This window comes from Bombus pyrosoma, linkage group LG18 (assembly GCF_014825855.1).
Source record: "Bombus pyrosoma isolate SC7728 linkage group LG18, ASM1482585v1, whole genome shotgun sequence".
Taxonomy (NCBI): domain Eukaryota; kingdom Metazoa; phylum Arthropoda; class Insecta; order Hymenoptera; family Apidae; genus Bombus; species Bombus pyrosoma.
In genome coordinates, this window is record NC_057787.1 from 1,632,047 (window position 1) to 1,656,171 (window position 24,125).

The 24,125-nt window shown below is 36.9% G+C and overlaps 3 long non-coding RNA genes across 3 annotated transcripts; 1 reads left to right on the top strand and 2 right to left on the bottom strand.

Moving 5' to 3' along the window:
- Window positions 1-3,971: 3,971 nt before the first annotated feature.
- On the bottom strand, window positions 3,972-6,037 carry LOC122577223. The gene is made up of 3 exons (XR_006320147.1): window positions 4,890-6,037; window positions 4,526-4,777; window positions 3,972-4,131 (listed from the first exon to the last, which is right to left on the bottom strand). It is a non-coding gene; the product is annotated as an uncharacterized LOC122577223 (long non-coding RNA).
- Window positions 6,038-6,614: 577 nt separating this feature from the next.
- LOC122577222 lies at window positions 6,615-8,276 on the bottom strand. Its single transcript, XR_006320146.1, has 4 exons — window positions 7,904-8,276; window positions 7,579-7,850; window positions 7,413-7,497; window positions 6,615-7,303 (listed from the first exon to the last, which is right to left on the bottom strand). It is a non-coding gene; the product is annotated as an uncharacterized LOC122577222 (long non-coding RNA).
- A 3,107-nt stretch (window positions 8,277-11,383) lies between these two features.
- LOC122577221 lies at window positions 11,384-21,105 on the top strand. Its single transcript, XR_006320145.1, has 5 exons — window positions 11,384-12,264; window positions 12,544-12,634; window positions 12,709-13,012; window positions 15,058-18,489; window positions 18,942-21,105. It is a non-coding gene; the product is annotated as an uncharacterized LOC122577221 (long non-coding RNA).
- The last annotated feature ends 3,020 nt before the right edge of the window (window positions 21,106-24,125 follow it).

Below are 24,125 nucleotides of genomic sequence, written 5' to 3' on the forward strand. Positions count from 1 at the left end.
AGATGAATTTGTTTTGGAAAAATGTTGTACCAGGTATGTCGATAGTTTGACAAAAGGGGAACGAACTTGAAACAAATTTCTGAAGGATACACGGTAATAGAAGAAAAGAAGTTCATAATTTCTCTTCTTTGGTTCCTTTGGCTCCTCAATTTCCTCTCTTCTTTTTTGATTCTTCTGAAAAATTCAATAAATATTAAAATAATATGATGAATTTGTTTTGAAAAATTCTTGTACCAGGTATGTAGATAGTTTGACAAAAGGAGAAGAAACTTGAAATTGGACAAATTTCTAAACGATACACAGTAAGAAAAGNAAAGGAAGTGCATAATTTCTCTTCTTTGGTTCCTTTGGCTCCTCAATTTCCTCTCTTCTTTTTTGATTCTTCTGAAAAATTCAATAAATATTAAAATAATATGATGAATTTGTTTTGAAAAAATCTTGTACCAGGTATGTAGATAGTTTGACAAAAGAGGAACGAACTTGAAACAAATTTCTGAAGGATACACAGTAATAGAAGAAAAGAAGTTTATAATTTCTCTTCTTTGGTTCCTTTGGCTCCTCAATTTCCTCTCTTTTTTTTTGATTCTTCTGAAAAATTCAATAAATATTACAATAATAAGAGGTGAATTTGTTTTGGAAAAATATTGTACCAGGTGTATAGATAGTTTGACAAAAAGGGAAGGAACTTGAAATCGGACAAATTTCTTCGATCGGCAGCGTTAATTAGCCAAGTCGAAATTGTCAATTTCATCATGTTACGTAAATAATGAGCTGGCCCGTAAACAAGCTCTGATAGATGCTTAAAACAAACCCTTAATTGAATTCACACTTAGTCATTCCGGTTCGCTCGAAAACCGACGAGTCATCCGGCACTGATTTTTTCCCTCCTCCCTTTGCCCTCTTGTTTCCACCAATTTACCCCCGGCAACGCGATTTCTGTCAATAAAACTAGTTTCCACTGCCAAACAAGCAAATTTTTTTGGAGTTTTCCTTCCAAGTGGCTAATATCTTAATTCTTTGATTCGATTGGCTCTCCAGTTCAGTCCTTCATTCTGTAAAAAGTTATCATAATGTAAAAAAAAGAAGAAAGGAAAAATGTGTTTAAAAATGTACGCACATGTTGCAGCAGTAGATTTAATTTTTTTATCCAGACGCAGACCTGGTGCAAGTCTGACAGCTGTTACATTGTGATTTTGCGTATGTTGTATTCCAGAAGGCCTTATCGCAGCCGCTATTGCTCGCCCCCGAACCGTTACATTATTCATGTTTAATATCATCAAGTATTTCATCCCTCTGGACAAAAGGCAGCCAGCCATCGCTGACGGCGATGTTAATATCGCCAACATGGACGCGTCTATTGCCATAACAGTATCGCGAACAATCAAAGAACCAGCTGTCATATTAAAGAAATTGCTTTCGAAATATATCTTGCGATCTTTCGAAAACAATCGATGCTAAAAAAATATTTTTCGCTTTTCTTCTCCCTCGATTATCTGAAACATTTGTATTTTTCAATTTGAAACATTTGTTATTTTATTTGAAACGCAAGATCGAGGATCGAGAAAGTACCTTTGATAAAAAAAGCAGCTATTTCTAGGATATGTCTTTTGAATAATAATATTTCGAAACCCATGAAGTTGTCTCCAGAAGAAATTTCTTCAATTCTTTTTTGTTCAATGACGAGCAGGATTGGTAAACACAGACGTGTTCATTGCTATAAAAGCGACGCAAACAATTGAAAAAGTAGTTTTATTAATAAAGAAACTGGTCCTAGAACAATATATTCGAATAATATTTCGAAAACCCTGAAGTTGTTTCCAGAAGAAATTTCTTCAATCCGTTTTTGTTTAATGTGGTAATCACAGACGTTTTCATTGCTACAAAAGCGACGCAAACAATTGAAAATAGCTTTATTAACAAAGAAACTGATCCTAGAAAAATATATTCGAATGATATTTCGAAAACCCTGAAGTTGTTTCCAGAAGAAATTTCTTCAATCCATTTTTGTTCAATATGGCAAACACAGACGTTTTCATTGCTATAAAAGCGACGCAAACAATTGAAAAAGTAGCTTTATTAATAAAGAAACTGGTCCTAAAATAATATATTCGAATAATATTTGGAAAACCATGAAGTTGTTTCCAGAAGAAATTTCTTCAATCCTTTTTTGTTCAATGTGGCAAACACAAACGTTTTCATTGCTATAAAAGCGACGCAAACAATTGAAAAAGTAGCATTATTAATAAAGAAACTGGTCCTAAAATAATATATTCGAATAATATTTGGAAAAACATGAAGTTGCTTTTGGAAAAAGGTTGTTTGGACTTTTCTTCGCGCGATGATTAGCAGAATTCGTGGTCTTACCATGATCGTGCAACCTCGTGCTTTCTATTTATACGAAGTTTGCAGGAAATGACTATCCACAGAACCGCAATCTACTCAGAAATCAGCAGGCATGTTAAGAAGACAAATATGAAACAAATTATGTAGCAACGATTAAGTTAGATACTACTTAAATTACAGTATCACGTACAGGCGCATGCTGCACGTTATATTTGCGTAACATACTGTTATTCAGAACTCTGGGTAGCGCTTTAATTTACCTAATTACCATCATCTTTAAATAATCATTAGCACCTTCTACTCCATCAATCGTAACAGGATTGTGATAATCTGTACCATCAGCTAATTATCATCTTCTAACCGCTCGTACGTGCATTACTTTTAACATAATGTTGCTAATAAGACAACCATATTATAGACAGTGATTCCTGACTACACACATTTCGCAGTGCAATCTTATGACATAAGATGTATTAAGTATATAACTGTAATTCTATTATACAATATGAACCGATTAAGGAAAGTAATTATAGCTGTAAGTTCGTTTCATATTGTAAGATTATTTCATGAAACGTATTATCTATCAATTTGAAACGTGCAACGTGTTATCTCAGTTTTATAATTGAGATTAAGAAAATAATTGTTTTTGATTAAGAAAAATAATTGTTACTTCAGACATTAATATTTATCACTTGTGAAAGAAAAATTGTTTCATTCATAGATAAAAGCTATAGTAATTACTCTCACGAAACGTCCAAATCTATCCAGAACGTAAAACACATTTTTTAATAATTACAATTTCAGAAAATACAATTCCTCCTCATACTCCAAATTTGTTTCTTTTAGACTGCGGATGTTTATACAGATTCATATTATTGTAAAATAGATTCTAAGTCGAGATTTGATTCATTCATTGAATTTTACAATGAACGTTGCACTGCGAATATTTCATATTGAAAATACTTTGATACATTAAATACTATCCACATTCTGTACATTCTTGCATCCTTAAATCCCCATAAATGTGAAAACGTGCAGTGTATTAATATTCAACCATTCACAATCTCATGCTCTCAAACAACCTCAATTTCGTTCGTTCCATCAACCATTTTGTTCCTCAGTAACAACCATCGCACTCGACCAATGCCATTCGATCACGCGAATATTGCGGATCGCAAGTTGGTAGAAACAGCTGAAGCATTTAATCCGGGGTGTGTCAAAGAAAACGCGGAAATAGAGTCGGGGAGAAGAGGGCGCCGGGACCGAACGCTGTCAGCGTCGCGGCGTCGCCAGGGACGCGTCGCCATCCCCATATCCCATCAGGTTCGCCCTCGTTCCCGCCTCGCCGTCTCCCTTCCTTCACAAAGGGGTTGATGGTGGCTCCGGATCATTCACGGCCGCCGAACGCCGACAATACGCCGGAAATTTCAACGAAACGCTCGCAGCCCCGTTGATTTCCGCGGGGAGTACCCGCTGCCTCTGTCTTCGTTCCGCCTGCCAGTCTTTTCCACTCTTGCTGACTTCGTCACCGTCGTCGAACGATGGCCGCACTGTCGAATCATCGTTCAATCCTACTAGAGGATTATTTTGGATACAATATTGGCTAGCGAAAATGATAACGAGAGGAATATCAAAGAGGTGGTTTATTGTTCTGCAGTTCAAACGATTGTTCCACGTGACGTGAAGAGGAGAGTTTGGTGAGTGGAACCAGTCGATGGTTTATTTTGTCTAGTTACTTTGGTAGAAGTTGGAATGCGGGTTCTTCGTGTATGCCTTTTGATATATAAGCTAGAAATGGAGAATTTGAATTTTTTAATAAATTTGTGACAAGACTGAACTAACTTTTGATGTAATTTTTGTTTTAGTTAGAGAGTAAAGCGAGTAACATTGATGAGTTTTGTATTTTGTCAAGAAATAAGGACGTTTATTGAGAAAATAGTCGATTAAACATTTTTGCATATTAGTAGCCAAGGATACGTGTTCAAACTTATTTTAAAAATTGAGATAGCTAGATAATATTTATCTGAATGCCATTTTAAAGCGCCATTCCTTTCAGAATGTATTAAATGGCGACGGAATTTCAGACATTCTACGTGGAATAATTCTAAACCGTTTATCTTTTTGAGTCCATATTTTGTGACAAAATTTGTTTATTTAATCGGTAGATACGAATAAAACTTACGGATCGTTGAAATCGAAACGAGGAAGTGCAATTATTAAGATCGACGGCGATCGGATATTGAAGAAAAGCAGGATCAGGGCAAGATATCGATAAGTGATTTAGATAAGCGGAAGACGAGTCGATAGAGTCAAAGTCATCGTGCTTGGAGCAGGCACTGACTGATTTCTTCCTCTGTTCCCGTGACTTCTTCATTTCTTACGACTCCTGTCTTGGACAGGTTCATTTAACGCGGAGGACACGAAACTCTCCACTCTATAAAGAAGAAGAAGAAAAACTAAATAAAATTAAATACGTTCAATTAAGTAAAATAATAATAAACAAGAAATTAAATGTTAAGCGATCAAGCTCTAACTCTTAAACGAACCTGTATAATATAATTCAGCCCTTAGGAAAAACCGTACAAACACCTTCCGCAATTACTTAACAGATCCCAGTATTGAAACAAACATACTGTTCCAAGATTTCTGAAATTTCTAAACTCAAATCTGATCTATTTTACCAAATCCAAGAAGCTGTACAGTATCTGTTAGACTGAGTTCGTTGTAGAATTATTTAAAACTTGTCTTCTCTTCATTCTTCCCTCGAGAATGCTCATCTTCTGTCGAACTGAGGCCAACGTTGGTGCGTCGAACAAGAGAATCTCGAGGAAAAACGGCGAAAACCAGCTGGAGGCAGCGTTGGAAATAGTCGATGGATAATCAGCGGTGGCCACGAGAAGGGAGAACGAGGATGAAGAACTATGGAAGAAAGTTGGCAGGCAGTCAGATTGCAAGTAGAGAATAAGAGAGAAAGAAAGAGAGAGGGCAGTTGCGGCAGCAGCAACCGCGGCAGCAACGTCAGCGGCAACAGCAGGGGTTGCTGAAAGAGAGAACGATACCAGAGGGAAGAGAAAACGTGGTGGCCGTCCAGGGAAGAGAGGAACGGACGATAGAGAAGGAGAACCCAGCGAGTTTACGGCGGGGGAGAAGAGGGAAAAGAGAGGAGAGCGGTGTACGGTGCATGGCTCTCTGTTGCGATCATTAATCACATTCTCGTGTCATGGCTAGCACCGCGCCGCCAGGGGTACCATAGTAAGGGTATACGCTAGTGGTATGAGACTACTAAAGGGAGGACCAGGATACTGCCGCTCTTCTGATCATGAACACCGTGGCTGCCTTCCTCTGCGAGGCCGCCAACCAACGCTACGATTACCGTTATCCTTCCTCTCGAGAACCTGGATCTGGAGTATCGTTGCAAAAATACCGGTCTAATAGGGTACAGCGTTTACCCTTTGATAGCAAGCTTTCGTTTCCTGGCGACGCGGTAGTATGTACACATTAGACTTTCAGGATTTTTCTGTCTGATAATTTCACAATTCACAATATTGGTGTCCTAGCATTTTCGCCAATATACGTATATATATTGAACTACAGAGAATTTTATTGATAACCACATAATCGGTAATATTAGCTTTTCATTTATGTTCTCTTTCCAAAAATCTTCTTTTGATATGAAATATGTTAATTCAAGATGTAGTTTGAATTACATATATATATATAATTCATGTAATGTATTCAAATTACATCTTGAATTAACATATTTCATATCAAAAGAACATTTTTGGAAAGAGAACACAAGTGAAAAGCTAATATTATCGATTATGTGGTTATGTGATATTATATATATTATGTGGTTATTGACATATACATCAATTATTACAATTTATTGATATATATATATTATTATTATTTATTGATATATATAACCACATAATATATAATATCATATAACCACATAATCGATAATATTAGCTTTTCATTTCTGTTCTCTTTCCAAAAATGTTCTTTTGATATGAAATATGTTAATTCAAGATGTAATTTGAATACATTACATAAATTATATATATATATTTAAATCAAACTACATCTTAAATTAACATATTTCATATCAATTATTATTATTTATTGATATATATATATATATATATATATATCAATAATTATTGTGGTTATATATATATATATAAACTAATATATAAACAATATGAAACTAAATTCTCTATAATTCAATATATATATTTATATTGGCCAAAATCTTAGGGCACTAATATTGTCAATTATGAAATTATCACACAGAAAAATCCTGAATACATATTTATACACATATATATCAATAACTACAATATGAAACTGAAATTTTGTGTAATTCAAACTGCATCTTGAATTAACATATTTCATATCAAAAGAAGAAGATTTTGGAAAGAGAAGAGAAATGAAAAGCTAATATTATTGATTCTTCCTATGAAACTCGACAAATATCGATCTTCGCATCAAATTAAAAAATTGTACCCAAGTTCCAAGAATTCTAGCTGTCGAACAGACAAACTTTTCTATTGGCAATTTTCGTACAAAGAGAAAATGTCAGCAGATGGAAAGGCCTACGGGTTTCACGTCGAAGCTTCCGTTTTGGAAAACTGGCACACGACGTGGAGGTTTATGCATCTTTTCACCGATCTTCCTCAGTTCTGACCACATCAAAACAATGTCGACCGTGGCATTGTTCCGCTTTTAACCCTTTAGTCGGGTCTCGGGACGAGGATGGTCATAAATAAGTCGCGCTTCTGCCACGAGAGGATTTATCCGCAAGTGCAGGTACTTTGCTAATTGCCGTGACGGGACTAGAAAGTTGATAGAAAGAGTTCCGCCGTTCTCTATTAACGGGAAAGGTGTCCGGTTGCCTTTTCCTCGACAGTTTCCTACTTTTCGCTTCCAGTCTGTGTAATGACTTTAGTCGATGCTTCTAGAAAGTGTCAAGATGGAAATTTAGCATTATATTTAATTATTTATATATACCTAGTTCCAATTAAAATAATATGATAAACATAAATACGTAAATACAATCTTGATACCATGTCAACATCGGTGATCATCAAGTTTGTCAACAGAGCACTTGTATACTTTTAGTAATTATCAAAAACAACACAATCTCAAAATCTGAAAACCACCTAGTGTTAATTTTAAATGTAAATTCAAATTTACATTACATTTGAATAAATTTAAATCCAAATTTTGTACCTTAACTGTATACACCGGGCACATAACCTTCATTTCAGTTATATCAGCGTTACTTACACTGTCCATCTTATTAATATTCGCAGCGTAATACCGAAAGTCGACACACTTAACGAACATAAACTTCTATACGAATAGAACGAAATGCTTCGATTCGAAAAAACTTCCCTTGAAGATACACAGAATCGAAGCTTCTATAAACTACACGTCAGCCACGTCAAAGTACAGGGGAAGTGTATAATTATCATTGTCAGTGTTACTGTGCGAAAGCAGTCCTGGAACAACGGCGGAAACTGTATGCGTGATTCCAGGTCCAAGTTCTAATTACCTGCAGATAAGTATCAGCCGGCCGTCCGCAAATGGCGTGCTCCTGCAGCGACGTCTGAGAGCTCGTCAGTCAAACACGTCAGCTATGCCCGGATGTTATCGTGCCAGCGTAATAACCTTTGTGTCACGCTTACCGGTAACTATGATGCTCTCGAAACGTCGAAGGATGAGAAACGCGATTCCGATGCATTGATACCTTCCTCTTGTAACGATTCAAACGCTATCGCACGCTGGGGAACAGCGTGTTTTCTTTGTCGTAGGTATTTCCAGAATTTTATATCCATTGTTTACATAATTTTTCATTGATCCGCCAACTCGGTATATTTTTCATTTAATACATTACTACTTTCAAAAATCTACGTTTCAGATTTGGTTTCTTAAGTATTTTATAACACACAAAAAAGAAATATATAAAATTTGGAAGAAAAACTTGTAACGTTTGTGGTCTTAAATGAAAATTATTTGTTAAACATATGTAAATAATAAAAATTCTTCCAGCAGTGAATATGCAAAAAGGATGTAGTATAGGAAAAACAACAAATTCCTCAGTAAATTCCGTTTATCAAAATCGAGATAAAACGTTAACAATGGTATACATATAATAAACAATTCTTTCCTTAACATACCAATTTCCAGTTAATAAAAACCAAACAGAAAAAAGCAATTCGCAAGTACGTAGCTATTTAGAATTAAATTTAATAATTTCCTCTGGTAAACCTAACCTAAAATGGATTTCAGGTCTCTTGCAACGTGGATAGGATCTCTTTTCCAGCTAACCGCGCATTAGATCGTCAAGAGGTGTGCCAGGTATCCAGGAAGCGCTCTAGAAACATGCACCCGATACCCAGCCACATAAGATATTGTTCTCCCGATGAAATTAATAGTGGCCGTAAGCCCCGCCGCGTAGCATTAATCCTCGCGGCATTAGTGACACTCTGAGGAACGAGAACTAGGTTGGAAGGGGTGCGCGGACGAAACTCGAGAGCTAGCTGATTCTCAGCAGAAGGGGACACGAATCTCTTCGTGTTAGAAGGTTCGAGGCAGCGGCTGGGGGCAGGATATTACGTTCGCGGACCAAAGGCGGAAGAGAACGAACGAAGAAGAAGGAAGAAGGGAAGAAGAAGAAGAAGAAGACAAGAGGTTGGTTGGGAAGAAGCAGGTCGAAGAGACTCTTCAGCTTGTCCACGAAAGGAAGATTTGTGCGGCTCTTCCACCCCCGACTGCCACCCCTTTCGCTGCACGGTTCGTGGATCTGAAATAAATGGTTATCGTGGATTACCCCCGGATGCTGACACGTCATAATGGCGGGGATTCGCCTTAACCCAGTGGCGCGTCATTGGAGAACGATATTTCTTCATCTGTCGGTCATTACCGCGCGATTAATGCCTGGCGACGTTACAAAGCTTCCACGATTCGTGAACGTAGCTCGAGGTGATCGTCTTTTGGGAAATACGTGGTAGGACGGCGACACGTTTCAATTCGACTTTGGAACAGGTGAGTACCTTGTGACGACGTCAAATTGATTTGAATTACAGCTAAAGTTGTTTAGTATCTTTTATTAAAAATATGTGCTACTATACTATCTATTCATTTTCATGTGTTCGCGTATTTGGAATTGCAGTTTGCAGCAATAAGGAGGCAGAACACCGATATTTAATTTGTATTTCTTGGAAGAGAACGAAAGATCTAGATTATGTATTCAAAAGTGCAAAAGTTTATTATTACGAATATAGGTTGACTATGAATGCATAGCACGTTCCAAAAATCGATTTAATTTTATTTGATTTTGAGTTAGTTTTTCTTGGTTTATTCATATTAATGGGAAACGTAGCAGCCTCCTTATTACAGTAGCCCCTTCAATTATGCATTTGAAGAACAATCTTTTAGAAATTCATTTCTATCAGTTACGAAAGGTATTTAAATCTCACACGTAAGGTTAAACAGAACCAGTTCTATTATCACACTTTCATTTTTGAACGATATAACCACGATTCTTGCGTCACCCGATATCTACGAGAACATTCCAATATTACAGTTGGTACACGATCAACTAAACAGATCGAACGATACACGATATTACGAATGGAAGGTGTAAGAGAGAATGGTACATTTATTGTTAGTTGCAAATGCGCGTCGTAGCGGCTGGCCGTCGAACCACAAAAAAGAGCAAGATCCGGCTGACTCGGTCGTAGTAGATATCTAGCCTGTAAACGTTTTTTTCCGCCGTGAGTACAAAGGTTAACGTGCAACCCGGTAGTACCAGGAGAACGCCAGGGATCACGACAGCTGATGGGGACAGAGCTCGAGGGACGATCAATAATATAATACCCCGTCGCCCCGGGTACCACCATGCTATCGTACCATCGAATCCTGGGCTGGCTTTCATGTGCTCCGATCCGCTTATCGTTCGCCTTTTCGTGAACATGTTTCGTATTTTTTTCAGGACGACCGTGAACGCAATTGTTGACGCCCTTCCACGTCGTCGATGACGACAACAAGGAGTCGCTGTGGAAACGGTGGACACAGATGCTTTGAATCGCGATAAGGCGTACCGAGAATAATGACGACATGGTGGAAAGTAGGTCGGCTAATTTTGGAATCAAAAACCCTGGTAAGAATTTTTAAAGAAACGCTTTTAATGACTAGAAGTATCGCGATAGTTGTTAGATGTATAAATTCAAGAGCTCCTTGTGAAAAGCGATACGTTGATTTCATTGAATGGATGGTTAGAGAAGGAAGTTTTCGTGTTTTTAGGCATATAACTCCTATATTATAAGATATATATTGATGTAGTTTTAAGGTTGTAAAAGTTGGTAAGCTTTTCTTTTTAGTATGATCTTTATCGTAAGGGTGGCTCAATTTTAAACTGTGCTGCCATCTGATGGTTTCACATTTTATTTGATGTTTATTTGTTTGTTTATTTCGACATTTTACTTTGTTCATTTTTATGAAATTTATACGATTTATAGGAATTTATACCATGTTATCAAATTTACATTTTCAAGCGTAGTTTAATTTAGTTCATATTTAAGAATTTCTGTATAGTTCCTTCTACCGGTAATGTCGAGATCTGCGATTTTCTCGTGATTTACAGATTTCTGTCACACCATAGGAGGAAAGCGCAGAAGTAGTTTCACATATTTGCGGTAGGGATGCAAAAATCGTACTAGCGTACTCTGTAGAAACAGCAAACAATTTCAATATTATTCATTTCCATTAAACTAGACGAAAATATAATTTTTAATTGAAATTAATTACCACTAAAAAATTAACTATTGGTTTAGACACTATTTATTTATCTCGTTATTTAGAGACGGGCAAATAAAGTAATTAGGACAGATCTTTTCAACATTTCGGGTGATACATTTATTTTTCAAACATTACATTTACATATTCAATGTATATTAATTCATAAATATATAAATATATATCTAATTAATAAATTATATTACAGAATATATGTATCCTATTTAAACCTAATATCTACAAACAATTACGTATTTTAAGCCTACATATAACAATATATTTTGCCTGGCAGTTGGTTACATTTAGGACCTAGAACTATACTATACGTCGAATAAGCTATATCGTTTAATCCTTCGCTCGAATGTACTGTACACTGTTTGCAAGTAGCTGATGACTCCTTTCTAAAACTAAAATATCTTCTCATAGGATTGTTCAAAAAGCCCAAGCGCCAGATTTGCTCGAACGTGTGGCACTATGCAGTGTAATCTAAAGTCGCGTGGCATGTCATCCGTAAGATACCTGTAGAGACGAGCTTCTGATATTTACAATTCTACAAAAGCCCGGATCTACAGGGTAGATCACGAATGTGCCTATCTTATGCCCCCACTCTTTTCGGCCATTGTCTCCTCTAGGTAGCGAGATCTGTAACATAGAAGCCCAGTTTTTATTCATACGTCGAAACCACGAAAGAGGAGGATAGGGTTATGTTTAGGTTAGAAGGCTCATTTCCATGAATGCGGTAATCGATAGCGAACATGGTGTTGCCCATCGTTAAATTGCACTCTGAAAATTGTACATCGTGTCCAGTCATTAAATTACCATTCAGTGCTACAGGAAGAGTTATCCTCGAGATTGAATACGAATCGTGCAATGGTTGCAATAACCAAGCGATAGTAATCGCGAATTAATTGCATGATACCGATTGCAAAGTGATCAAGCGTGCAATGACACGTAGCTACATATGAATAACCGTATGAGCATGACTATATAAAGCCGGCAGGGATTAGAAATTTCGCCCCAGCTACCGAACCGTACGTGACGCCGGAAAACCTTCACTAAAATCGGACGTGACATCGCATGCATATCCGGAATACGACAGAAGGAAGTCGATGTATTGTAAGTATGATACTGTCTTGTCCACGGTTCAAATTGTCCGATTTTTAACGCTTCGTTTGATGGATTCTATCGGGCTACGCTATCGTTGAAAGAATCAACCTGCAACCACAGGTGATCGTAACATAGTATAATATTAGGTTAGCAACTAAGTGATTGCGGATTTTGTCATTAGGTGATATTGACAAAATCCGCAATCACTTAGTTGCTAACCTAATAGTAGAAACGTTGATCGACAAATAGAGGACCAATAGTCGTGTTTCCTCTTCCATTAATTTCCAGTGACGTGAAAAATAGAAAATTAACAAGAGATCGGAATTGAATTCGTGGAATCAGAGTGGAAGAAAAATAGCAATGGCAGAACACGAATCAGGTACTTCGACTCTCATATGATACCAATATTAGAGAAGAGAATAGAACTTTTATTAATACGCAAAGCATTTACAGAATAATTAGTGACTAACCATTGGAAAATAGGAGGACACAAAACATTACATGCTTCTGATCGTTCGCGCGAGCAACAGGCGGAGCAAACAGCTCGCGTGCAACGCAGCTGTTCAACAACCGATTAAAGTGCATAAGCCAAAGACCTAAAAAGATTAGATTTCACGAAATTCCAACGAGTAACTATAAGATAGGCAGGCGTGCGCGCCTTCACGTTCACAGAATCGAGGTCAAAGTATCGACATGCTGGGAATACTATTAGAAAAGTGAAATCACGAAAACGGACAGCACGATCGCTGTGGCAAACGTGAGTAAATCGTTAATAGACCCATGCACGTGCACGCCAGACCCTCTACTATTTCACACCAAAATTCACATACTAAATATCATGCAAGAAAACAGAATCGTGGAAATTGTAAGGCTCAGAAATACAAAACCAACGTACACCCGTTCATCCCCAACATAATATCGAACACAAAGTGAATTTTCACAGAATTAGTGAAATAGTTAGGTAAGACAGTCCGCTTAGATTTGGCGGAAGAATGAAAATCTTGTAAAAATCATTCCTCAACTCACATCCCTGTTTAGCGTCACGCGTGCACATGCATCCTGGACCCGTACGTGTTTGCGTGCGCGTGCACGACTCGTCTCACTGCTATGCACCACTTGCAGCCTGGTTCACAATAGCGGCGCGATTCGCGCGTTTTCCAGCGTGTAAAGAGCGCGCGAGTGGAAGCGCGGAAGGGCCAACGCCCTTCGAAACGAAACGCAGCGGCCGACTGTCCTTTTTGGCCCCGAGCGGAGAAGGCATTCGGCGACAAGCGCGAATCCTCGAGTCGCGGGGCGTCTCTCCCACGGTTGCCCGGCCGAAGCCAGGGGCATCCCCCGGATTCTGCGATGATTGGACCGCGCGCACCCTCGCCCCACTCGCGACGAGGGGGATGCCACCGCACAGGGCCGTGGCCAACAAACCAGGTGCCACAGGCAAAACCCGCGAAATCAGTATTGATATCGCATTATTCGACGCGCGCCCAACGTTTTTTTCTCTGTGACGCGGATGTTATCGTGCGAGTGGAAACGTTTGCTAGAGGGTGGATGGCTGTTGGAAAAATGGGGTGGGAGAATTTGTGGATGGGGGTAATTGGCTCGGGGAGATGATGGCTTGATTGTTGAGAGTAAAAGGGACAAATGAGACCTGAAATGTAATGGATAATGTTAGCTATAAGTTTCATTTGGCGTAGTACGAGAGATGAAATTAAAATAGATGATGTTTTAAGAACTAGAAACAGAGCATTTTGTTTTATGAACAGCATGTACATAGGTTTGGATGTTTGAAGAGAGAACAAGTCTATGTATTTTATTGTGAATCGTTCAGGGAGGATGTGTATGAGACAAATGTAATTTTATGAAGAGGGTAGCCTCAGATATTTGAAGAAAAATGTAGGTTTGCGCATCTTATTATCATACAGTTATAATTTATTCGCTGTACAATTAAAATAAGCGATGGTTTCAGAACCATATGGTAGTCAATTTTATTTTATAAAGAGAATGTTAGTTTAGATATCTGATGAAAGCATAGGTTTTAAGTTGCATAGAACAAGATCGAAGATTGTATTGAGTGTTAAAGTGGAAATTTTAGGAAAATGAAAATTGTATGTTGTATGGATATGTAATTAAGAGTCACCTGGTATCGCGTAACGATTAGGTGTACAGAATTTCTCTTATGAAATTCTTGCGCAGAAATTCATGCATTGTATACGTATGGCGTGAGCGTGAAGGAACTTCATGTGGCTCTGTATTAAGAGAAAGGGACGCCGAACAATTTTATCGTTTACATGACAAATTGACGTCGGGGTACACTCGTATGTCATCGACATTGCTAAACGATTGAGTTTCTCCGAACCGAGTGCTTGTCCTTTATTCGCAAATTTCACTCCATTATTCCATTTCCCCTTGCAATATTTAGATATATTAAGTTGTGACGTATGGAATGTCCGATTTATACTGATTCATATTTCCATGAATCTTGAAAAGGATTATTTACACATGTAAATATTTAAAAAATTAATATCACATAGAAGATCTTCAATATTAAAATGTTGATACATTTACAAAGATAAAAATATTTCTATATTTAATAGGAAGATTCAGTAAATTGGTACAGCAAAATCAATTTTGTTACAATTTATGCTCTTTATATCCAAAATTAATTCCTTTTTTTAATTCCCTCAGACTAAATCTCAAAATTGATAAAATAATTATAGAAAAATCATACGAGAAGGATGTAGTACGTAGAAGAAATATTTATACAAAACTGAAACGTGTTTGGCCTAATTCTTATATCAATTACAGTTAACGAAACCGCTATACGGAAATCATACAACGAGCACGGCTACGAAACGAAAGAAAGGAAGCAGAAGTAAGAAAGAAGTTGTAACAAGTGGAAAGCATGGAAAAACGACGTAGGAGAATTTCCCGAAAGTTGTATCCAGTTAACACTCGTGCAGAGCATAATCACGAGTGGATACAGCCCTGAGGTCGTTTCAACTCGGTGGAAATCGTGCAGCCTCGGCTTCGAATCCCTGTCAACCGGATCACAGGCGAAAGGGAGAGGGTAAAAGGCAGGGGCCACCCTTCGTCTCATCATCTTTTCGCGCTCATAGCCGGGCATATCTGCTCGGAGCCAGGCCTGTGCTCTCCTCTTCTCGGAGGAATCGCCTGGAAAAGCTCCGTTTTCCCTCGACCTACCCTCTCCACCCTCGTGTCGCCACCCCCACCTTCACCAACAAAGTCTCCCAATAACGTTAGCCTGCTCCGTTCCTTCTCCGTTCTGGAGCGACGTATTGATCGTCTCTCTGCTCTCCTGAAGCCGCGACCGGAGGAGCCTGACATCCGCTGAGGGAAACGAAGAATGGAGAGAAAACGCATCTTCGGAGAGAGGGAGAGAGAGAGAGAGAGATAGATGTGAGGGGGTGGCTTCGATGAAACTGGCTCTGTACAGGCGTATCTTTGTCGAAACTGCTATCAGGGAAAAAATAGAGGACCCACACTGCCATTGGAAACGGTCACGTCGTCAAGTGGTGCGCGTGCAAAAAGACCAAGGCCATCTGATGGTCCGAGGGTGGCAGAGAGGATAGTTCACGGACTGGAGGAAGAATTTGAGGTTCGATTAAAGTGGAAAGTATGGAACTCTGCTAGGATTGTCTTCAGAAGAAATTTCAATACAAATCTGGAAATTATTATCTCATTGAGGAGCAACGCTGTGTTAACACATTCCAATTGCAATTTTTATTTTCAATCGATTTAGATTAACTTCTTGCTTGTTTTAACGCTGCGAGTTTGGGAGAGAATTCCGAGGGTTCGTTTAAGATTTGTTCATTTGTTATTTCCTTCGACTAGATTCTACGATTTTAGGAAATTTATACACATTTCTGTTCGCTTGATCTCTGGATTCTTCCAATTATATGTTAAACACCTTAGAACATGAGAACTCTCCTTTATTTCCCAAAAATGGAAGATAGATTGAAGTATAAAAATTCGGAAAATGGACTACTAGGAAGAAAAATGTATAGATAAAGGTCAAAGTGACAGGGGAAATAATGTTCTAATGGTTTCGAGCAGCCTGGTATGAAAAATAGAAAAGAATTGCCGAAACGATGTTAAATTCAGGTAAAGTAATTTCCAGCAATCGATATCCATCATCAACTTAAACTCTTTTATCGGATGATCTCCATTAACCTTCTAATTAACACTGACTACCTTCCATAAATCACCCTGCACGCTTTTCCATCATCGTACCTGCTCGAATGAAAATAAAAATGTTACCTGCTACATGGCGACACGATACCATACTATAAATACAGTGGTAGACAGCGTGAATTGTCACAAATATTCGACGGATGGCGAAAAACAAGTGGCCGGGAACACGAAAGCCGATAAGCCTTGGGACGACTTAACTCGATAAATCGGCGACACGTCGTTCGCCACGGCGTAACTTCATCCTCGTATCATACGTCACTCAACCAACATTCTGCCTGTCGTCCTCTACTCACGTGCAATACGTCTTCTCCGAGTTTACCCACGTATCGTTGCTTGTGAGGCCTCCGTGACGAAGCTTCTCTCTTCTTCTCTTCCTAACTTCTTCCTTGCACACCGGAAACATCGAACACACTTTTTTTTTTATCTTCACATTGTTCCATCGTATTTGTTGGTCTTTCGGCGAAGAGAAAAGCGTCTTCTGAAATATGACGAGTAGAACACGTCTTCTTTATTTCTCATGCAACAAGAATTAACGATCAAAATGTTTATAACAGCCAGTTATATTCGTCACATGGATTATAGTTTTAATTCCACGAAGATAAAATGTATTTGTAGCAAAGTTTACTTTGAATTCTACTATATATTACACTTTTTAAATAATAGAATGAACAGCCAGTGTTTAGTGAAATATTAAGGAACAATACACAAATTGAAGGGTTAAGTCTTCTGTTGTGTTTGTAAGTAACTTCACGTTTAGAACTAATTTTAAAACGTTTCAAACTAACTAACTAATTCCACGAAGATAAAATGTATTTGTAGTAAAGTTTACTTTGAATTCTACTATATATTACATTTCTTAAATAATAGAATGAACAGCCAGTGTTTAGTGGAATATCAAGGAACAATACATAAATTGAAGGATTAAGTCTTCTGTTGTGTTTGTAACTAACTTCACGTTTAGAACTAATTTTAAAACGTTTCAAACTAACTAACTAATTCCACGAAGATAAAATGTATTTGTAGCAAAGTTTACTTTGAATTCTATTGTATATTACACTTTTTAAATAATAGAATGAACAGCCAGTGTTTAGTGAAATATCAAGGAACAATACACAAATTGAAGGATTAAGTCTTCTGTTGTGTTTGTAACTAACTTCACGTTTAGAACTAATTTTAAAACGTTTCAAACTAACTAACTAATTCCACGAAGATAAAATGTATTTGTAGCAAAGTTTACTTTGAAGTCTACTATATATTACACTTTTTAAATAATAGAATGAACAGCCAGTGTTTAGTGGAACATCAAGGAACAATACAGAAAGTGAAGAAATAAGTCTTCTGTTGTGTTTGTAAGTAACTTGTACCGATAAAAGTAATTATAATCGTGTACTTTATCTAACAAACTTCATGAGAAATGAGTACATATGTCCTAAGCAGTAAATAAAACCTGGAATCTAGTTTTGGTAAAGTTTGATACAAAGAAGATGAAGAAATCCAAAGACACACTTGGCACATAATAGAAGGATTAAATGCAACAATTCTTTGGACTTGGAAGTAATTTTAAACAGACCTGGGGAAGCACGATATTAATCACTAAAATACAATCCATTTGATAGAAACCTTACATTCACTGTATCTATGTTCGAAATGGAATGGAAAAAGTAACAAAGCAATTTTCGGGTGCCATGTTTCAGCGATGGCAGCGAAGAAACGTTGGCGCTAGGATAGTGGATGCATTATACATTAAACGCGGCTTCGTTGAAATTACGATCGGTTTATGAGCAACAAAAATATGTAGAACGAACGCACGTAGCACGGGGAAAATGTATCCCGACCAGGGTCTCCCGTTCCCAGACGTCGTTTACGACCGACCCGTATCCGTGGTTAACACAGCGACTACATATTTATTGATTAATTCACGCCAACTCATCAGCATACAGCGCAATTTCGACGTGGCCGACAAATAGCGGAGGATGTTTCGTAGTATGAAAAGCCGAGGACAAAGATCGATAGCGTGCGTTCTGTGTGAGAAAAATAACATTTATTTTGCTTGCAATATGCGGCAGTGATTCAAGCAACTATGGGATAATCGCTTATAGACAAAAATTAGTTATGCAATTTTGTTGAAGATATTCGAATTTTGTATATATGTCTCTCATAAGTTACTCATAAAATGTTAGTCCTTTAAGGGATGAGAAAATTGAGAGGCAAATTATCCTTAAAATTCTACCGCAGCATGTAAAATAGAAATATCGAATTTTAGAATTGTTCACTAATTATCCGAATTCTATAATTGTCTTAGAAGAAATTTAATTCAGTAAAAATGATACTTATAGAATATTAGAATTATTTAAGGGATGAAAGAACTTGAACTTCTCCGTTAGATATTTTCAAAAAATATTACAAACTGTAGCAAAGATATTCTAAGCTAAAATTTACCTGTCATCAAACATTTTCACAATTTTCTTCTTTCCAAGGTCCCCCGTATCAACCCCATGGAAATTTTTCTCGGAAGACTCTCTGACAAACTATGGGAACGCTGTTCGCTACCGAATTCCATTTTCTGCCACGAAGAAATCTTCGAATTTGATCAACGATTACGTAGATGCAGGAAGAGAGAACGTCGTCCACGCTATTTCCGTCGATCTTCGCTCAGACACACGATGCTTGCAAGAGGTGCTGTCTTCGACTGGCATCGAGTATCGTATATCGTGGAATGCTTCAAGAAGGAAGGAACGTCCGGGCTCCGTGTGTTGAATAATAAATCCCGATCGCCGGTCGATTTCCTTTTCCATACACCGACCAACACCGCGATTCGCATTCGTGGCTCGCTGCCCTTTTGAATCTCGGATCGAGTACGCCATAAAAGAATCGGCTCGCTTCCCGTCGCCTGTGTTCTTCGCGATCGATGGGTCCGTTGCATGGATGGATTATGTCATCCACGGCATTTCGATCCACTATGGAATCTTCCTGTTGATCGACGATCAAAAGGGAGTGGCCTGGAAATTTCAAAGAAGAATCTGTTAAATTATTTATTTGGCAGTTTAGGTAGATGAATTGTAGGAGTAGCATATTCTCAGAGTACGCTATATCTCGATTTATAGATGAAGACGTGTTTTGAAATATTCATTTATTCTAAGATGAATTTTGGCAGTGTGATATGTGAAGAATTTTCTATGCTTTGTCCTGTATAGATGAAGTTGCTTTTTGCAGTTGTGATTGACAGAGAAGCTTCTAGAGTTGGAGTAACTTCATCTTATTTCTTGTTTTTAAAATGGTGGGATTATATGATTGAGAGAGTAGGGTGTATAGGATAGAAAGTTTGAATAAAATAGAGTTTATAAAGTGATGCCAGCTACTTTAAAATGTAACTGTTACTTTGTGAAACTCTGCAATATTAAAAAGAAAGGGATTATGCAATAACTGTAAGTTTTCTTTCAACATGAAGTTACTAAAAAATAATTTCCACACATTTTTAATANTTGTCTTTTAATTTTCTATGCTTTGTCCTGTATAGATGAAGTTGCTTTTTGCAGTTGTGATTGACAGAGAAGCTTCTGGAGTTGGAGTAACTTCATCTTATTTCTTGTTTTTAAAATGCTAGAATTATATGATTGAGAGAGTAGGGTGTATAGGATAGAACGTTTGAATAAAACAGAGTTTATAAAGTGATACCTTAAAATGTAACTGTTACTTTGCGTAGAACTCTGCAATATTAAAAAGAAAGGAAGAGAAATGAAGTGAATATACATTAACTGTAAGTTTTCTTTTAACACGAAGTTACTATAATATTGTCTTCTAATATTACAATAATCAAATTCAGAATTAAGATACAACTGGCAGGAACATCCCTGAAAATGCATTCATAGCCAACTAAGACAAGAACAATTTCTAAATTTAAGAAGAAAAATTTCATAACAAAAGACGTAGCTGTATGAAAGAAAGAAAGAAGAAGAAAGATTCCTGAAATATTGAAAGAACAAACACTTTGCTCGATTCACGGCAAAAATTCCCTGAAACTCCATAATAAACGTGCAACGCCCTAAAACGCGATATCCAGACGGAAAAGGAGAAATCGAGCTCTCAGCCGATAATTTAACGGAGCAAACAAATTGCACGCGGGCAGCTTCGAATAAAACACAAGTCGGTTGCAGCGGAAGCTTAAACGACTGGGCTAATGTTATTGAGATGAATCCGAAAGCCAGATGGGCGGGTTAGAATCCCCCTCCACTGCAGACAAGGAATCGCGATGCCGCGCATTTCCAAGCAAAATTTTACCTTCCACTCTCGTCGTTCTACTCGTTTGAAAAATGCCCTCCGTCGAGAATTCAATTGCGCCTCTGCAAACATAGATTATACTAACTGCAGCCTGATTAACCACGTCCTTATCGATGTTTTCATTCGACGATTCTTAAGACACCGATAGATAGACATCTTCAAATGAGCATACCTATATTATTTATAGTAATTCGAAAAAGTATTTGCATAATATATTTAGTATTAATGTTAATATTATATCAGGATTTTTATTAATATCTGTTTATTATATTAGCGTGTATTATAGTATTTAGATAAGTATTTATTATAACATTTTATAACGTACTGATTTATTAATAGGGTTGATTTCTGTTAATCAATTAATAATTAATTAGACAGGTACATGAAATTTCATGTAATTTAAGGTATATATTTATTATATTAGCGTGTACTATAGTATTTATATCAGTATTTATGATAACATTTTATAACGTACTGGTTAATTGATAAGGTTGATTTCTATTAATCAAATAATAATTAATTAGACAGGAATACATCAAATTTAGTGTAATTTGAGGTATCTATTTATTACATTAGTATGTATTATACTATTTATATCAGTATTTGTTATAACATGTTATAACACACTGATTAATTAGTAGGGTTGATTTTTTATTAATCAATTAGTAATTAATTAGACACAAATACATGAAATTTCGCGGAATTTAAGATTACTTTCAGATAGCTACAAAAATTTGATAGTGTGAAAATAAAATACAAAAGGCATGCGTAATACTTTTTGTAACTACTGGTACTTTTATGGCAAATTTTGGAACAATTTTTATGGTCGTAGATATAGGGTTCTGGTAGTTGATAGCATCAACCAAAGGTATTATACTGAATTTAACGTTAATTTCTTGCAATAGGGCTCGGTAAATTTTACAATAGCTCTTAATTGCCTTACTGGCGGTTTTATGGATACCCTTGAATAAATACAAGCTCTTTAACAGTTAGGTTTAATTCGTTCAATTTTCACCTTTTACGAGCACCTAGCATCCTAGCCTTTTGTAATTAGATTAGACTGGTTAACTGACATTAACAATCCAAGCAGAATTTCAATTTCCTCTCCGTTACAAATTTTTAGTTCATAGAAACAACTTTCTGAAAAGTGGTATATAAGTAACAAACAGTAAATGTTTTAGCTGGATGTTTTTAGGATGTTTTAAGAGTAAACAAGTCTACTTACTACAGAAATAAAAATTGTTTCAACAGACTATAATATTCAACAAAAGTATCAAGCAATCATTGGAAGCACTTTTATCAAATTACTTCAACAATAATTTACACTCACAGCCATAGATACCAAAACATCTACTTAAGTAATAACAACTATAGCAAACTTTAATATTCACATTACATACAAATAATTAAATGAACCTATGATGAAACAATTATAAAATAAAACACACAGCCACAGATACTGATACACCTACTTAAGTAGTAACAACTATAGCAAATTTTAATATTCACATTACATACAAATAATTAAATGAACCTATGATGAAACAATTATAAAATAAAACACATAGCCACAGATACTGATACACCTACTTAAGTAGTAACAACTATAGAAAATTTTAATATTCACATTGCACACAAATTATTAAATGAACCTATGCTGAAACAATTATAAAATAAAATACAAAGCCATAGATACTGAAGCACCTACTTAAGTAGTAACAACTATAGCAAATTTTAATATTCACATTACATACAAATAATTAAATGAACCTATGTTGAAACAATTATAAAATAAAACACACAGCCACAGATACTGATACACCTACTTAAGTAGTAACAACTATAGCAAATTTTAATATTCACATTGCACACAAATTATTAAATGAACCTATGCTGAAACAATTATAAAATAAAACACACAGCCATAGATACTGAAGCACCTACTTAAGTAGTAACAACTATAGCAAATTTTAATATTCACATTGCACACAAATAGTTAAATGAACCTATGATGAAACAATTATAAAATAAAACACACAGCCATAGATACTGAAGCACCTACTTAAGTAGTAACAACTATAGCAAATTTTAATATTCACATTGCACACAAATAATTAAATGAACCTATGATGAAACAATTATAAAATAAAATACACAACCATAGATACTGAAGCACCTACTTAAGTAGTAACAACTAAAGCAAATTTTAATATTCACATTACATATAAATAATTAAGTGTACTTATGATGAAAGAATTATGAAACAAAATCAGTAGAATCATCCACTTTGTACAACATATCACATCCTATGCAAACGCAATACCTGTATATCCCAATACTAACGACGTGCATCAAATAAAATCACGAAAACTCTACATGCAAACATTTGCAGCATCCATTTGGACGTTGAAGGAAAAGTTCGAAAAACACACTTCATCAATCGGAACAAACAAGCGAAATCCAACCCAAACCAGCTTCCGTCACGCTCATATCTGGATATCGAGTACTTTTTCCGTGCACAGCTGACCGGTTAATCCGAATTTCCGCGTGCGAGCGTTCGCGAGGAGAGTTGCATTAAGCGAGACCATAAATCATGGTCGCCCAGAAGAATGGAGGGAAGTTGGAATCTGAGTGACGTCTAGTCAGAGAGCTCCTTGTCGTCGTTCCCGGTGTCCAAGTGTTCGCCGACGGTTACGAAGAGGAGGGTTTACAGGGAACGCGGAGGGTTCCTTCGAGGACGTTGACGCGGGTCTCGCGGGGCATTTTTGCGGACGAAAGGTCCACCCTATCTGAAAGCCGACGTAACAGGAGATTCCGCTTTTCCACCGTCCTTCCCATTTTATCCTTTGTCCTTCATTTTTCCCTGCATTCCCCTTCCCACCCTCTATGCTCGCGCCCCTTATTTCGCGGCCTCGAATCGAGAACCTAATATCGCACGACAGACGTTCAAGCTGGTGGAGATAGCGAGCGTACAGCAGGAAATCTCTTTACGTTTGAGGAATCAAGAGAAAGAAAAAGATTTTTCAGGGTAAACGGTTTGTAAGGTGGCGAGGATAAAGTGCGAGGTGAACGTTGGAATATTCTATTGTTGTAGATTTTACATTTGAACGTTTGGAAACGTATTGCGTGAAGATAGTTTGGGAATTCAGAAATTCTGGAATTTTGATGTTTAGGAATTGCGAAAATTTCAACACTCGATGGTTGAAAATTGAGAAAGTCTACGAATATGATGTTTCCAGACTTTGCAAGTTTGGAGACTTGAAGCTTGGAAATTTCTAAATTTGAAATTTTCACTCTGGGAAATTTCGGCAGTTCGAAAATTTGTTTGGAGATTTGAAGCTTGGAAATTTCAAATATTTGACAACTTGACTTGCCTTGACAAT